We start from the raw sequence: 16973 nt of genomic DNA, 5'->3' as shown, positions 1-16973 counted from the left end.
TTTCCTGCAAGTTCGGTTTCCCATTTGTTCAGCCATGCTTCTGATCACATTCCTATTCTTTTGACAACCATGAATGATAGGCGGCTTAGGGGTAGGGGGCTTAGTGGTTTCAAATTTAAGGAATGCTGGTTGTTATGGGATGATTGTGAGGAGGCTGTGCTTGAGGCGTGGACAAAAGGAGGGCATGGTAGCTCGGGTTTGAGTGGTTTAAGGGACCAAATCCAAATTTGTGGGGCTGATTTGTATGCGTGGGGTTCTTCTAAAACTAAACCTGAAACAAAGGAGATTAAAAAATTACAAAAGAAGCTGGAACTATTGAATACCAGTGAGATGACCAAGGAAAGTAGAAATGAATTTCTTTTACTGAGTAACAGTTGGATGACTTATTGCTTAAGCAAGAGATTTTTTGGCGTCAAAGGTCCCCAGTATCATGGTTAAAGTATGGAGATAGGAATACTAAATTTTTTTCACTCCAAGGCTTCCCAATGAAGGTGAAGGAATTTTATTGAGGGAATCAAGAATGCTAATAAGGATTGGGTGAAGGAGGTTGCGGATGTGGCTTCTGATTATTTCATGAATATTTTTAATGCAAGCACTTGTGATAGAATGGAGGAATGCCTTAATGCAGTTAACTGGAGAATGACTGATGATACGTTGGAGGTGCTATCTAGGTCGTACAGCAGTGAAGAAGTTAAAGCGGCGTTGTTCTAGATGGGACCAACAAAGGCTCCTGGACCTGATGGTATGAATGCCCTCTTCTATCAAAAATTTTGGTATATTGTTGGTAACGAGGTGACTAATGCTGTGTTAGATTTTCTACATACTAGTCATATGGTGCCTGATATTAATTATACTCATATAGTTTTGATTCCTAAAGTAAAGAAACCGGAGAAAATGGCATATTTCAGACCTATTAGCCTATGTAACGTGATATATAAAATTATCTCAAAAGTATTAGCGAATAGGTTGAAATTGATCTTGCCACAATTAATTTCCCCTACCCAGAGTGCTTTTGTACCTAGATGCCTTATCACTAATAATGTGCTAGTAGCCTATGAGACTTTACATGCCATGCATATTAGAAAGAAGGGAAAGAAGGGGGCTTTAGCCCTTAAACTGGATGTTAGTAAGGCCTATGACAGGGTGGAGTGGGGCTTCCTTAAAGGCGTGATGATTAAACTAGGATTTTCGAAGGTTTGGGTGGATAGGGTTATGAGTTGTGTATCTACACCTTCCTTTTCAGTCCAAATCAATGGTAAAGCTTATGGGAATATAACTCCATCTAAGGGTATTTGCCAAAGAGATCCTCTGTCCCTTTATCTATTTCTGATATGTGCTGAAGGTTTTACTTCACTCCTTGCTAGAGCAGAGATTGAAGGGAGGTTGCATGGAGTGGCATTATGTAGAAGTGCTCCATCTATTACTAATTTGTTTTTTGCTAATGATTCTTTGTTTTTTTGTCAAGCTAATAAAGATGAAGTGCAGGTGGTTTCTGATATCCTATAGCTATATGCTGAAGCTTTGGGCCAATGCATAAACCTTGAGAAGTCTTCTGCTTATTTCAGTAGCAATGTGTCTATGGAGCAGAAAGCATGGATAATTGAAAAATTAAAGGTTAAGGAAGTGGAGAAATTTGATGCTTATTTGGGGCTGCCTACTCTGATAGGAAGAAAAAAATATGTGACTTTTGCTTTCCTAAAGGAACGGGTTTGGAGAAAGCTGCAAGGTTGGAAGGGGAAGTTTCTTTCTAGGGCTAGCAAGGAGGTTCTTATAAAAGCAGTGGCTCAATCCATCCACACGTATACAATGGGGGTTTTTCAGTTGCCTGGGAAATTATGTGACGAGTTGGATGCTATGAGTGATAGATTTTGGTGGGGACAAGTTAGGGAGGAAAGGAAAATACACTGGAAAAATTGGAGTTTTTTAACATTGCCAAAGAAAGAGGGCGGAATGGGTTTTAGAGATTTAAGGTCATTTAATTTAGCCATGTTAGCAAAACAGGGTTGGAGGTTGTTGCAAGATAAAAGCTCTCTGTTATACAGCTATTTTAAAGCTAAATATTTTCCGTGGTGTGACTTTCTTGAAGCGATTGATTGCCAAAATAGTTCCTATGTATGGAAAAGTTTGTTAGCAGCTCAATCAATTTTGAGGAAAGGATGCTTTTGGAGAGTAGGTAATGGGGCTTCAATTAGTGTTCTTAAGGATTACTGGCTGCCAAACCACCCAACAAAAAAAATTCTTTTCCAGCCAAAGGAGGAGATTTGAGAGTGGAAAGTCTCTGATTTAGTTGACTGGCAGAATCATCAGTGGGATAAAGAAAGAATTACGGCCATGTTCCATCAGTTTGATGCAGAAGCTATTCTTCAAGTCCCTTTGAGTAGGCGGGTTGTACAAGATGTGTTGGTATGGTCCATTTAAAGAAAGGCAAATATACGATCCGGTCTGGGAATTTTGTGGTGAAGCAATTAAGGAAGGAAGAGTTCAATGCTGGGGAGTCTTCTGAGCAAAGAGCATATGGGTCACTATGGCAATGACTATGGAAAGTAGATGTTCCAAATAAGATCAAATTTTTTTTCCTGGAGAGCTTGTCTTAATATTTTGCCCAAATAGAACAATCTCATTCGAAGAAGAGTGGTGGAGACTGTGAGATGTTGTTTCTGCCAGCAGGAGATCGAATCGGTTTTGCATGTGCTTTGGAGTTGTGGGGCGACACAAGATGTTTGGGTTGGGAGTTTAGGTAGACTTCAAAAATCTTGTACTGAACAGAATGATTTCTTGCAACTAGTCACAGGTCTTATGGCAAAGCTTTCATCAGAGGAATGGAACCTATTCTGGGTTTTTTGTTGGTAGATATGGCATTAAAGGAACACGGTCATGCATGAAGGTGCATTCCAGCATCCTTCAAGGTCAGCCCAGCGTGCAGTGGATTATTTGAGGGAGTATATGGATGCATAAGATCATCTGAGGGTGCCAAATCCGATTCATGTCCCAGTGCAGCAGACATGGCAGCCTCCACAGGGATCATTATTCAAGCTGAACTTCGACGGTGCTTGCTTTGATGATGGAGCTGCTTTGGGTTATGGGGCTGTGATTTGGAATGAAAAGGGCGAAGTCATGGCTGCTATAGCTATGAGGGGCGATGCTGTGCGAGATAGTGAGGAGGTGAAAGTGATGGCATGCCGTAAAGCGCTTGAGTTTGCCATTGATGCGGGCTTCACGGAGATAATTCTGGAAAGTGATAATGCTATAGTGATGAAGACGATTTCTCAAGCTCAACCAGACCTCTCATGACTTGGTTTAATATACAAAGACATCTGGTGCTTGGCTACAGGTTTCAGCTCCATTTCAACTCATTGTGTTAGGTGCAGTGCAAATAGTGTTGCTCATGCTTTGGCTAAATTAATTGATAATGAAATTATTTAGATGGAGGAGGATCCTCCGCCAGCGATGGATGCGTTGTATTTGGATTCTAGTTTTCTAAATTAATGAAAATTGATTGGTTCCGCTTCCACCACCAAAAAAAAAAAAAAAAAGAGGATTTTCAACTAGACTTTTATGTGGTTCAAAAATACCCTCATTAATGAAAGGTAACCTCATTTAGAAATAGGGTCATAAATGTCAAATAACAAATTTCATTTTGAATTCAAAAAGAGAATTCCTAAAATTTAGGATCTTTTCCCTACGCGATCAAAAAAGAAATTGCAGTTACTACTTATCTCTAAAATTTATCATTTTTATATGTTTTAAAAATAAAAAATATATTTCTAAAATTATAATAGCCAAAACTGAGAGAAAATCTAATTAGATTTTATATTGGAATTCAATTATATCCTAATTTTGTGCCACGTGTCCCATCTAATCTAATTTTTAAAATTTTTGTGCCAAGTGAGTTAATTTAGTGTAAAAATTGGTTTTCAATTAGAGTTTAATTTTGTGCTACGTGTACAATCTAATCTAAATTTTTTTAATTTTTGTATCAATTGAGTTAATTAAATGTAGAAAATAATAAGTTCAATATAAAAAAATAAAAATAAAAAACCTAATCTTCTATCTCACTTTTCCTACTCCACTCTACACTCTATTAATAAAAACATGCCACGTGTTCACCTAATTAATTAAATACTATCATCACTGACTTATTAATACTATTGTTATTAATTAATAGTAGTATTTAATTAATTAGGTGAACATGTGGCAAGTTTTTATTGGTGGAGTATGGAGTGGAGCAGGGAAAGTGGGACAGAAGATTTGGATTCAAATTAGAGGAAGTGAGAGTTTGAATGATTTTATATTTATGAGATATTTTTTTTGTAACTAAAAATAATTCAAATTTATAAGTAATTCATTTATATAATATACCATAAATATGTATGGTCCATTACAAACTAGGTTTTATATATATATATATATATATATATATAAGGAAACCAAAACTTAGAGAAAATTCAATTAGAATCAAAATTGGATTTTGTTTTTGTTAGCTTTCCATAAATATTAAATTGTTTAGATTTTTGCTTTTATATTTTTTCTAAACTAATGAGTATATTTTTTATAGTGTTTTCATTCAAATATTTTTGTATGCGCAAATCTTGAACCTAAAAAATTGTAATTAAGCTGAACGATCTTATACACCTATCCCCATTCAATTTAGGGGATACTATTGGACCAATTTATTCTTTTTATTTGTGTTATATTTAGTATAATTTCATGTACAGTTATTGTGAATTGATATTGCATATGTAGTATCCAATAGTTATTTTTAAAATTACATATGTAATAGCAATGTAATGAAAAATTTGGCACAACTAATATCAAGAAAATTGTAAGGAAAAACTATATTAGTAACTCCAAATGTGCTGGTCGAACTAATGTCATATATGTTTAATAACCCAAGCTAACATCAATAGCACCACTACAATTTATTATTTCCATGTGTAAGCACAAGTTACATACTAGTAAAATTCGTAATATCTCTTACACCACCCACCAAACATTATTTCATTCTCTTTTTTTTTTTTTTTTCGTTAAAATTGTCAAAATTACTCTCTTTTTACAATGCACAATAAAAGAATTGCATGAGCACATTAACACTAGATTTTGACTCTTGATTATAATTGTTGTTCTGACTTTTCTTTAATACTAGTTTGGGTTGCACCTACAAGGCACGTGCTGCCCCCTTTAGTGAGAAAATTAAGATAGATGTTTTTTTATTGGAAGAAGTATAAAGTCATGTACTTAAATTTAAAACAGCTATTTGCTATGACAATTTCTTAGAACCTATTAACTAAATGTAATATCTACTCACTAAAAAATGCTACTAAGAATGACAATGAATGTCATCATCTTTCCTCAATATTTAAATTTTCGCAATGAATGATAGTATATGCTACAATTTGATGCTCTTCATCAAATTAAATACATGCAACTATCTACAATGAAGATTTTATTATTCATACTTCCTTCTTTAACATCATGTTTTATGAGCCTAGCTATGATGTTTAGCTTAATTATTTTTAATGAACACCCTTTTAAGCAAGAAAAGAAATTAAAAAAAGAAGAAAATAACAAAAGACATATGTCATCAAAGTTTCCACTAGATAAACTTATAAGTCTTGAAGAATAAAACCTAATAAATTAGTGTTTTCTAAGTAACAAATAGAACACCATATATCACCATTCTAACTTTCCAAGCATAACTACCAATCTACCACATAAAATTCAAAGTACAAGAAGAAATTTTTTGGGACATTAAAATTTTGCGGGAGTATTTTAGACATTGCACAATGGAATATTTTAGGAATTATAATATTTTGTTAGCATTTAACTAAGAGAGTAACAATAGGGGTTATGCTCATTTACAAAATAAAAAGGAGGAAATTATTCAACTTTACTTTAGGGGAGGAATGAAACTACCCCAAACATAAAGGGGGAAAGTGCTTCTTCGTCAATTTTGTGTGTAAAACAATGTGTTTTTTTTTTTTTTTTTTTTTTTTTTTTTTTTTTTATAGTTTGAAACAATGTGTTATAAAAAAAGTCAACCTAAAAAAGTTGTGCATAAAACAATGAATTTTAGCTCAACAGATTGACTAAACCAAAAAAGAAGTCTAGGAACACAACAAAATGTCACGATATTTTTACAATACCTTTATTTTTAACTATGGTGGATCCTGGTATGATTTTTTTTTTTTTTTTTTTTTAGAGTAATGCTTCGTCCACCATGGTTTCGAAACTTGGACCATTCAAAGAACCGAATAGGAGAGAGGGTTCAAGGTTTTTGAGATCGAAACCGAGGTTCAACCGAGGCCACACCGTGATGTATCATTTAATTTTTTAATATATTTGGTACTTAAATTTATCTTTATAATTAATAATGTTTCAATCTTGACCAACAATGTTAGGACATATATGATTCACTTATTAGGAACATATTTCACTATTTTATGTAATTAGCTAATCATTTGACAAAATGCACTTTACTTGTAATTGGGTAGATCTAGGTGTTTTTAATACTTCAAGAAACTGTGTTTCAAGATCAAGTGTTGAAGTCATCAAGTCTGTCCAAGAAACAAGCTGAAAAGTGCAAGTTCATTAAAGCTCGACAGCTAGCATGTGTCGAGGTTTAAGAAGCTGTTCAACCCGTGTGCTCAATACCTGCTCGACAGCTGCTCGACACCTCCTATCTGTCGAGGTTTAAGAAAGAGTCAGAAATTCTGATTGGTTTTCGTGGAATCCGTGAATGTGTCTTTGGGACTTCTTTTCTCCTAACCCTAGACATATAAAATGATTATTTTAAGGGCCGTCAAAGAGTTCACAAGTTGCACAAGTTTTGAGAAAAGTCTGTTCAAGCAAATTGTGACCGGAGACAAAGTTTTGCCCTAGTTTATCTCTTCTGAAGAAGTTGTTGTGTTTGTGCACCGTAGGGTTTTATGACCAAGTATCTTCTTGATCTTCATCGTGTGGATGAATTGAAGAACTTTGCAGGCAACAACCTTCTCTAGTTGGTGATTGAAGTCGCGTACTGGGATCTGCGCAATTGGTTAGTCACGTACTTGGAAGTCGTGCATCAAAAGGAGAAATTGCCACTACAGAACAAGTCCAATTGGGTATTGGGGCAAGAGTTCAACTGTAGGTTGGTATAAAGTACCGGGATTCCTTCACTTGTAACCGCTTGTTGTAATAATAGTGGAGTTTCGGGAGTGGTGACCTTAAAATCACCCGGTGAGGTTTTTGCCATGTTGATTTTCCTCATTTGTAAACAAATTACCGTGTCAATTTAATTTCCACTGCACTTAGTTTAATTGGTGATTTGTTTGTGCTACCACGCGCTTTGCATGTTAATTTGATTAATTAATAAACTTGGCTAATTAATCAATTAATTTCATCACAAGAGGTCAATACGTTTTTGGCCTATCAAACAAGTTCAGTTTGTCCCAGTGGTTTGTATGCTTGGATGTTATCTCACCTACTGAAAGCAGGTTCTTGTCCTACCAACCCCATATTTTCATTTAATTTTACCAAAATACTAAAATTATTGAACTGTGAAATATAAAATCAGCCCAGGACCTAATTCCCAATTAACCCGGTCTAGTCTGAATTTCAAAACACTAACGTCAACAACATTTTAAAAATAAATCCTAGGTGGTAAATTGTTACTAGTTTTAGGGTCCGTTTGGTTGGAGAGGTGGAAAAGTATGAGGATAGAAAATGGAGAGAGGATAGAAAAGTTTTTAATTTTCCCTCATGGTGTATGGTTTGAGAGTAGAAGAGTGGAGGGATAGAAAATATAGTTTGTATAAATTTACTTCCATGTCCCTAATAGATAAAAAAAATAACAAATAAGAAAAAAAAATACAGATGAACAAAAAAATAAAAGCACCAAAAGTGTACAAAGAAGGACAAAAAAAGCTAAAGAAGGAAATTTAAAAATAAAAATAAAAAATAAAAAAAAAGAAGAAGAAGAGAGAGACTGAACAGTACCTAGCACATTAATAAAGGGGAGTTTTTGTCCAAACATTTTCTCTCTTGTTTTCTCTCCATTTTGGAGAGAAAACTTTTTGGTGGGCCTGGGGAGAAAACACCTGGGCCCCACCATTTATTTTCCATTCTTCCCACCCAACCAAATACACTCCAAAAAAAAATTCCTTCTTATTTTCTCTCCAAAGTTTTTCATCCACCTTATTTCACCTCCAAACAAACACGCCCTTAAACTGGGCTAACCACTTTAAAACGTGCATTTAAAACAAAACAAACAAATAGACAAAAAGCCAATTGAAGAAAATTGTGACTAAAACTATGAATTTTGGCTCACCAAATTTGACTAAACCAAAAAAGAAGCTTAGGAACACAAAAAAAATAAATAAATAAATAAATAATGTCACAACATTTCCACAATACTTTTTATTTCCAGTTGTGGTAGGTCCCAGTTTGATATTTTATTATTTTATTTTTGACGTCCACAACATTTTCACAAAAAATCTTAAGTGAAAAATTATTACTGATTTTAAAATTGTGCATTAAAAAAAACAACAAGGCAACACGAGAAAATTGTGAATGAAACCGTGAATTTTAGCTCACCCAATTTGACTTAAACTAAAAAAGAAGTCTAAGAATACAACAAAATATCACAACATTTTCACAATACCTTTATTTTTAGGATCCGATGTGATATTTTATTATCTTATTTTAGAGAAATGCTACACCCATAAAATTCTCACAATAAATTCTAAATGACAAGTTGTTACTGGGTTAAACTAGGCCTATTACTAATATCACTTTTTTATCCGTTAAAAATATCTTACTAAGTAAGATTTGTTGTAAAATTATTGTGATTTTGTTTTGATTTATAAGTGTGGGAGGGGTATAATCCGAACACCAATTAGCACCAAGAAGGCCCGACTTGAGGAAAAGGGAGTCTCATCCTCCCAATGGTTCTAATTTAGTACGACGGTAAGAGACCAAATGTTAAGACTGAGGAAGCCAACCATCCAAGGAGTTCAAAGAGCAAGGTTCCTTGGAAGGTTTTATTCGAACCACCAAGAACGAGGGACAAAATACCAAAGAAAAAGAAGAAAGAAACGTGCAAGTAAAGAAGAAGGATGATGCCTAGATAAAGTACCCATCACCATTTAATGAATTGCACCAACTTAGTAGGCCGCATTAATGGCGAAATGACCCCTAAATAGTTCCCTCACAGCTTGCAACACATTCCACCACCTCAAGGAAAGCCGTGATGGGACAAGTATCCAAATGAATATCCCTTGCTGTACAATTGGAGGGCTGAGATGCAACTCAAATAAATATATAAGGAAAGGGAATTCCTCCAGAGGATGGAGGAAAAATTAGAAAGAAAAAGAGATATTTTGTATCAACATTCTGTAACCAAGACTTGAACAATATATGAACTGTTAATGTATATTATGTTATGGGCTTTAGGCCCAGTTAGGTTACTTGTATAGTACACTTACTTGTACCGCACACATATGCCTCCTATATAAAGGCACTGATGTATATTCTTTAATTCAAGAAATACAATACAATCATTCTGTATTTCTAACATGGTATCCGAGCCACTGCTCTGACCTTTTCTTAGCAGTCTTGTCTTCATTAGTGTGGCTTTCTTTTTAACAACGCTTCCGCCATCACAACTGCCGCCGCAGCCTCTCGCCGTTGAACCTCCGACATCATCCAGCCGTCGTCCTTGGGTTCCGGACCTACAGCCGCCATCGTTAAGGAGTTTCACACTGCACAAACCACTGCTCTTCGCATCGCCGCTGCAAGTATTGCTCCGATTACGTTTTTGAAGGTACCACTGAGATCGTCCTGCGCCGATCTACAAACTCATGGAAGCCTCACCACCATCGGAGACCGCACGCACCCCCACACGCCGCTCAAAGTTGCTGCTTCGCCGATCACGCGCCACACGCGCTGCAGCTTCTTTTCACGCGCCGACACTAGCCGACACGCGCTTCCCACGCGCCTCCATGCGCCGTCACGCACCTCACATGCATTAACCTGTCTCGCTGACGTCATTACTAACGTCAGCCCTAACAGCTTGCTGACGTCACTGCTTGCGTCATCTACTGACGTCATCTTATGGATCTGGATTTGACCGTTGACTTTTCAAGTTTACCGTTGACTTTGACTAGTTGATCGTTGACCGTTGACTTTTTCGGGTTGACTTTTTCAGTCCAGGTTCTCCTTACCCAGTTTTTCGCATAGATTTCATTTTTGCTGTCTGTTTTTGCATATTGTGTCTCTAAATGGATAAAAAGGATATTTTTGTTCCTCGCCCATCAATACTGTATTGGAGGGGAATAAAAATTACTTATTTTGGTCTCAAGCTATGCGTAGTTTTCTTAAGGGTCGCATGCTCTGGCATTATTGTACTGGTGCAATCACTATTCCTGTCAAGGGAGCAAGTGAAGAAGATGCTGTTTTTCTTAGTCGCATGATTGAATGGGATAGTCATAACCACATGATCCTCACATGGATTCGGAACACTTCCATTCCCTCTATTTCCAATATGTTGGGCAGCTTTGATGATGCAAAATCTGCATGGGATATGTTGGCCAAAAGGTACTCCACTACTCATGGATCCATGAAATATCAGTTAGTGGTTGAATTGCATCAACTCAGGCAAGAACCAGGGCAATCCATCAATGACTATTATGATCAGCTTCGTTTCATTTGGGACCAAATTGACCTTTCTGATCCAACTTGGGCATGCTCAAATGATGCTCAGCAATATGCTTCCATCAGAGATGAATTTCACCTCTATGAATTCCTGATGTCACTTCACAAGGACTTTGAGCCCATTCGAGGTCAGTTTCTAAATCGCAGTCCTGCTCCCTCTCTTGATACTGCTGTGAATGAGTTAGTTAGAGAAGAAGCTCGTCTTTGCAACCCTTCAAGCCCAGAATAAGCTCAATGTTTTGGCTATTACTCCATCTACTCCACTCATAGAGCAACCTCAGCAATCAAGTGATTCCTCTGGCTCTAACAATCGTCGCAAGCAGACCAACAAAAAGGTCTGCAACTATTGCAAGCGTTCTAGCCACACCATTGAGACTTGTTACCGTCGCAACAAATCTACTGCTGCTGTTGCTAATACTGAGCCTACTTCACCAATGGCTTCCACCTCAGCTGAGTCCCAGTCTTCTGGATCCACTATCAACCTCTCACCCACTGAACTACAGGAGATCATAGTTCAGGCTGTTCGTATGGCTGGTAATGCATCTCTTTCCACTGCCCTATCTGTTCTACTTGGTAAGTCTCAAACTTGGCTTTTTGATTCTGCCTGTTGCAATCACATGACACCTCACTCGTCCCTATTCTCCAAACTTGACCCTGCACCACATCCTCTAAATATTCATATAGCTGATGGTTCCACCATGCATGGAAATAGTTTAGGTTTTGTTTCAACCTCTAACATTTCTGTTCCTGAAGTCTTCCATGTACCTGACCTATCCTATAATTTGTGCTCTATGGGACAATTAGCTGAACTAGGTTATGCCTTATTTTTTACTATTCTGGGTGTATTGTACAGGATCCGAGGACGGGGCAAGAGCTTGGGACCGATCCTAGAGTTGGGCGTATGTTTCCCGTGGACAATCTTCATCTTCCACCTGTTCTCCTGTTTCTGTTGCTGCTGCAGCTGCTGTAGTTTCTTCCCTACCTTCTCTTGCACTTTGGCATTCTCGTCTTGGTCATGCACCATCTTCTCGGGTACAACAGTTAGCATCTAGGGGTCTGTTGGGTTCTGTGTCTAAAGAAAATTTTGATTGTACTTCATGTCAGTTAAGAAAACAGCCAGCTTTGCCTTTTAATAACAGTGAATCCATTTCTAATAGTATTTTTGAGTTAATTCATTTTGATGTTTGGGGACCTTCTCCTGTTGCTAGTATCAGTGGATCTCGATATTTTGTTTTTTTATTGATGATTATTCTCGTTATAGTTGGATTTTTCCTATGAAATCTCGTTCTGAAATTTTACCAATATACAACAATTTTGCAAAAATGGTTGAAACACAATTCTCCAAACGTATCAAAACTTTTTGATCTGAGAATGCTCTTGAATATACTCAATATGCGTTTCAAGCTCTATTACATTCCTATGGCACTATACATCATCTAACTTGTCCAGGTACCTCTCAGCAAAATGGTCGAGCCGAAAGAAAACTTCGTCATATTCTTGACACTGTTCGTGCTCTTCTTCTTTCTGTCAAAGTTCCTGCCCCATTTTGAGGTGAAGCTGCTGTTCATGCTGTTCATGCAATTAATCGCATTCCAAGTGCTGTCATCCATAATCAGACTCCGTATGAGTGTCTCTTTGGGTCATCCCCTGACTATCATCACCTTTGCTCATTTGGATCTGCTTGTTTTGTTCTTCTTCAGCCTCATAAGCACAACAAACTTGAGCCTCGATCTAGACTTTGTTGTTTCCTTAGTTATGGCGAAACTCAAAAGGGGTATAAGTGTTATGATCCTGTCTCTCATCGTCTTCGTGTTTCTCGTAATGTTGTCTTTTGGGAAAACCGATTGTTTGTTGAACTCTCTCACTTTCGTTCTTCCTTGACTAACTCCTCTGTTTTAGAAATCTTTCCAGATGAGTCTCTTGTTCCTTCTACAAATACTTTTGATCCTCCTTTGGACTTCTCTCCAGATATTTTTGATGCTTCTCCTAGACAGGTTGAAGATGAACAGGTTGATGACGAGCTACCCCACCTTGAGCCTGGGTCTCCTACTCCTGCTCTGCCTGAAGATCCTCCACAAGACATTCCACCTCGCCACTCAACCCGGGTAAGATCCATTCCTCCACATTTACTTGACTATCATTGTTACACTGCCCTTGCTATACTTCACGAGCCTCAAACCTATCGTGAGGCCTATGCTGACCCTTTATGGCAAATTGCAATGAAAGAGGAACTTGATGCATTAACCAAAAACCATACTTGGGATCTGGTTACTCTCCCTCCTGGACAGTCTGTGGTTGGTTGTAAGTGGATCTATAAGATCAAGACTCGCTCTGATGGATCTGTTGAGCGCTACAAGGCTCGTCTTGTTACCAAAGGTCTATATGCAACCTCCTCCTGGTCTCTCTGTTGAATCAAACAAGGTTTGTCATCTTCGACGTGCACTTTATGGTCTTAAACAAGCCCTACGAGCTTGGTTTGCCAAGTTCAGCTCCACTATCTTTCGCTTAGGTTACACTACCAGTCTGTATGATTCTGCATTATTTCTTCGTCGTACTGATAAAGGCACTATTTTGCTTCTTCTATATGTGGATGATATGATCATAACTGGCGATGACCTCAGTGGCATTCAAGAACTCAAGGATTTTCTCAGTCAGTAGTTTGAGATGAAAGATCTTGGACATCTCAGCTATTTCTTGGGTCTTGAAATTACTCATTCCACAGATGGTCTTTATATTACTCAAGCCAAGAATGCTTCTGACCTGTTGTCTTAAGTTGGACTCACGGACAGCAAGACTGTTGACACTCCAGTTGAACTTAATGCGCATCTGACACCCTCAGGGGGAAAACCATTGTCTAATCCTTCTCTTTATAGACGATTGGTTGGCAGCTTAATTTATCTCACAGTTACTTGTCTAGACATCTCCTATGCTGTTCATCAGGTGAGCCAGTATTTGTCTGCTCCACGTTCAACTCACTATGCTGCTGTTCTGTGCATTCTTCGATACCTGAAGGGTACCCTTTTTCATGGCCTTTTCTACTCAACTCAGTCTCCTCTTGTACTCCGTACATTCTTTGATGCTGATTGGGCAAGAGATCTTACTGATCGCAGGTCCACTACAAGTTATTGCTTTCTCCTTGGTTCTTCTTTGATTTCTTGGCGAAATAAGAAACAAACATTTGTGGCCCACTCTAGTACTAAAGCAGAATATCATGCCCTTGCTGATACCACATCTGAGCTCCTTTGGCTACGATGGCTTCTTAAGGATTTGGGTGTGTCCACCTCCTCTGCTACTCCCCTTTATTGTAACAACCAGAGTGCCATTCATATTGCTCACAATGAGGTCTTTCGTGAACGGACTAAACACATCAAGATTGATTTTCATTTTATCCGTTATCATCTTGTCCATGGTGCTCTTAAGCTTTTCTCCGTCCCCTCCAAAGATCAACTTGTAGATATCTTCACCAAGTCACTTTCTAAGAGACGCACTCGTGATTTAGTTGACAACCTCAAGTTGGTCTCACATCCACCTTGAGTTTGAGGGGGGCTATTAATGTATATTATGTTATGGGTTCTAGGCCCAGTTAGGTTACTTGTATAGTACACTTACTTGTACCACACACATATGCCTCCTATATAAAGGCACTGATGTATATTCTTTAATTCAAGAAATACAATACAATCATTCTGTATTTCTAACATGAACTAAACATCCTCGGATTAGCCCGAGGAGGAGATAAACATTGAAATCTTCTTCTTTGTTTCAAATTATTTGTTGTCTTTATGATTGAACGTGAAACTAGACCACTAAAGCATATGCAAGCTAACCTCAGAACCCCACTCTTTACAAATTAATTGTATTGAACTATATCATATCAACTTTCTGCCCATTCAAGGTTTGCAACTTGATTTTTGTTCCTCTACAAAAAGGAACTGAAATCTTGGCAATTGTGAAAATATTATAATAACAAAAAGATGTTATAACATTTTAGCAATACACTTATTTTCAGTTGTGATTGGTCTCAATCTTTTATTTTATTATTTTATTTTGACCTATAAAAAATTTACACCTAAATAATTGTGAAAATATTGTAAGAATTTATTGTGTCAATACTGTGTGTGCACGCATAAATATTTAAAAGAAAAAATAGTAAAGCACAAACAAAACCGAGCGCAGTGTGAAAAAAAAAAAAAAACAAAAACAAAAACAAAAACAAAAACAAAACAAAACAAACAAACAAACTCAAGCAAAATGGTGAGTTTTGCCTCACCAAATTGAGTAAATCAAAGTTACTGTAGATTGAGCTATTTCCTCTTTTTATATAATTAGTAGAAAAATTAAGTAAAAACCACAATTATAACATCACAACCTGACCAGCAAGAGTCAGAGAGAAACAAAACTGAATAAAAGAAAGGAGTCAGAGAGAGAAACAGAGAAATATTGTGTTGCTGTGCTTTTGTTGGTGTCTCTCTTATAAGCAAATCTAGTGTGATGGTGCTGAAGTCAAAGTGTCTTGCTGGCGTGTTGCTGCATTTTGGTCTTAATCTTCACTGCCTTTACCTCTACTACACACTTTACCGCTACTACATGCTTCAGTCCTTGTGCCTCGCACTCTCTCTCCATTAGTTTTATTTTTATTTTTATTTGGAATTTCATGGAATGGAACGTCTCAGCTCAACCTTTTGAGATCAGTTTTGCTCCAAACTTTGTAAGGGCCAAGCTGATTTTTTTTTTTTTTTTTGGGTAAAATTGGTTGGTTGTGCTAAATTTTTTATTCATGATTTTGTTGTTGGACTAATTTGTTTGGCCTTGCTAATTTGTATTATGGGATTTTAGATCAGTAAATTTTGTATGGACTTTTTCTTCTTGTTTAAGAGGACTAATGATGTTAAGAGGGGCAAATGTAATTTTTTCGTTTTTGAATAGGTTTTAATGAATAATTTTTTCACTTGTTGTTGGCCTAGTTTTGTTTTTGTTTAGATTAACAATTGCTGTTATTTAAGCTTCTTCTTTTTTTTTTTTTTTTAAGGGTTAAGGATTTTAAATAATTTCATATGAATTTTCAAATCTTATATTAAAAGAATTTGAAAAATATTTTGCTTAGACTTCACATTTTTCTGAAAAATAAATTGTGGTTTATATAACAACTTAAGATCCACTAAAAGAGTCAAGACCCTACCTAGACTTATTTTTTATAATAATAATAATGACCAATTACAATTCCCCCATTCCCAAGAGTTACCTCCATTTTCTTTTTTCTTTTTAATTCACCCTCATATAGGAATAGCTAAACTAGACAAAATCTCTGAAGTCAAAGATCACCACTCGCCAAATTTGCTAAATAGCACAAGTTTAGTAAATTTTAGGAGAAAAGCACACTAATAAAGTTATGTAGTAATATAGCACAATTTTTGGAACTCAAGTTCCAAGCAGTTTGGGCTGCACTCCTTGGCGTGCCATGCGAATTGTTTGTAGATGTAACACTTCTCGTGTTTATATGCACAATTCCCTTGCTACAATCGACAGAAACATGCCCTCTCAAAATTTGTAGTAGCTTAGAGATAATGGTACATAATTTTGCTTCTTCATTTCAGCTTCTTTCTTTCGGATATGTTTCTAGGTCAATATGGTGGTCAAACTTTTGATTTCCTACGCTAAGGATTTAAGGATTCTTCTACTTAGCTAGATGAGTATCTTTCTTTTCTCCTTCCCATTGGAATTGATGATTTAATTTCATATATCTACCATTTTAAGTTCTTTTTTTTTTGGTATGGAAATTAGCGTGATCGTTCTCTAGAACATACGTGATCCTAGTCTAGATAAAAACTTATTATGTACAAATCAAAAAATTTTACCATATTATGTCAATGATTTGAAAATAAAAGAGAATGGAAGAAAATGTGCAAATATATTGAGTTTAATGTTAATCTTTTAGTATTTTAAATAATTGAACATTTATTAATATTTAACTTGTGCCCTTATAGCACTTATTAATAGGATCCTTGATTTATTTTTCTTGAATAATAGGATGTCTTGAGAATTACAATTTATTTCGAATTACAACTTATAGGGTTGCAGAAAATGAAACAAGTTATCATTTTGTCCTTCCATGTGATTGTTGAAGACTTTAGCTACAAATTCTTGTTTAGTGGGGGGAGCACAGAAACACAACTTCAAATCCTGGTGGCAATAACAATCATAAATCTCCGCAATCATTATCAGTATTGCATTTAATTTGTTTAAGTCCTTCAACATCCAACTTGAAACCTGCAATTATTGTA

This window comes from Quercus lobata, chromosome 6, assembly GCF_001633185.2.
Source record: "Quercus lobata isolate SW786 chromosome 6, ValleyOak3.0 Primary Assembly, whole genome shotgun sequence".
Lineage (NCBI taxonomy): Eukaryota > Viridiplantae > Streptophyta > Magnoliopsida > Fagales > Fagaceae > Quercus > Quercus lobata.
This window is presented reverse-complemented; position numbering follows the sequence as displayed.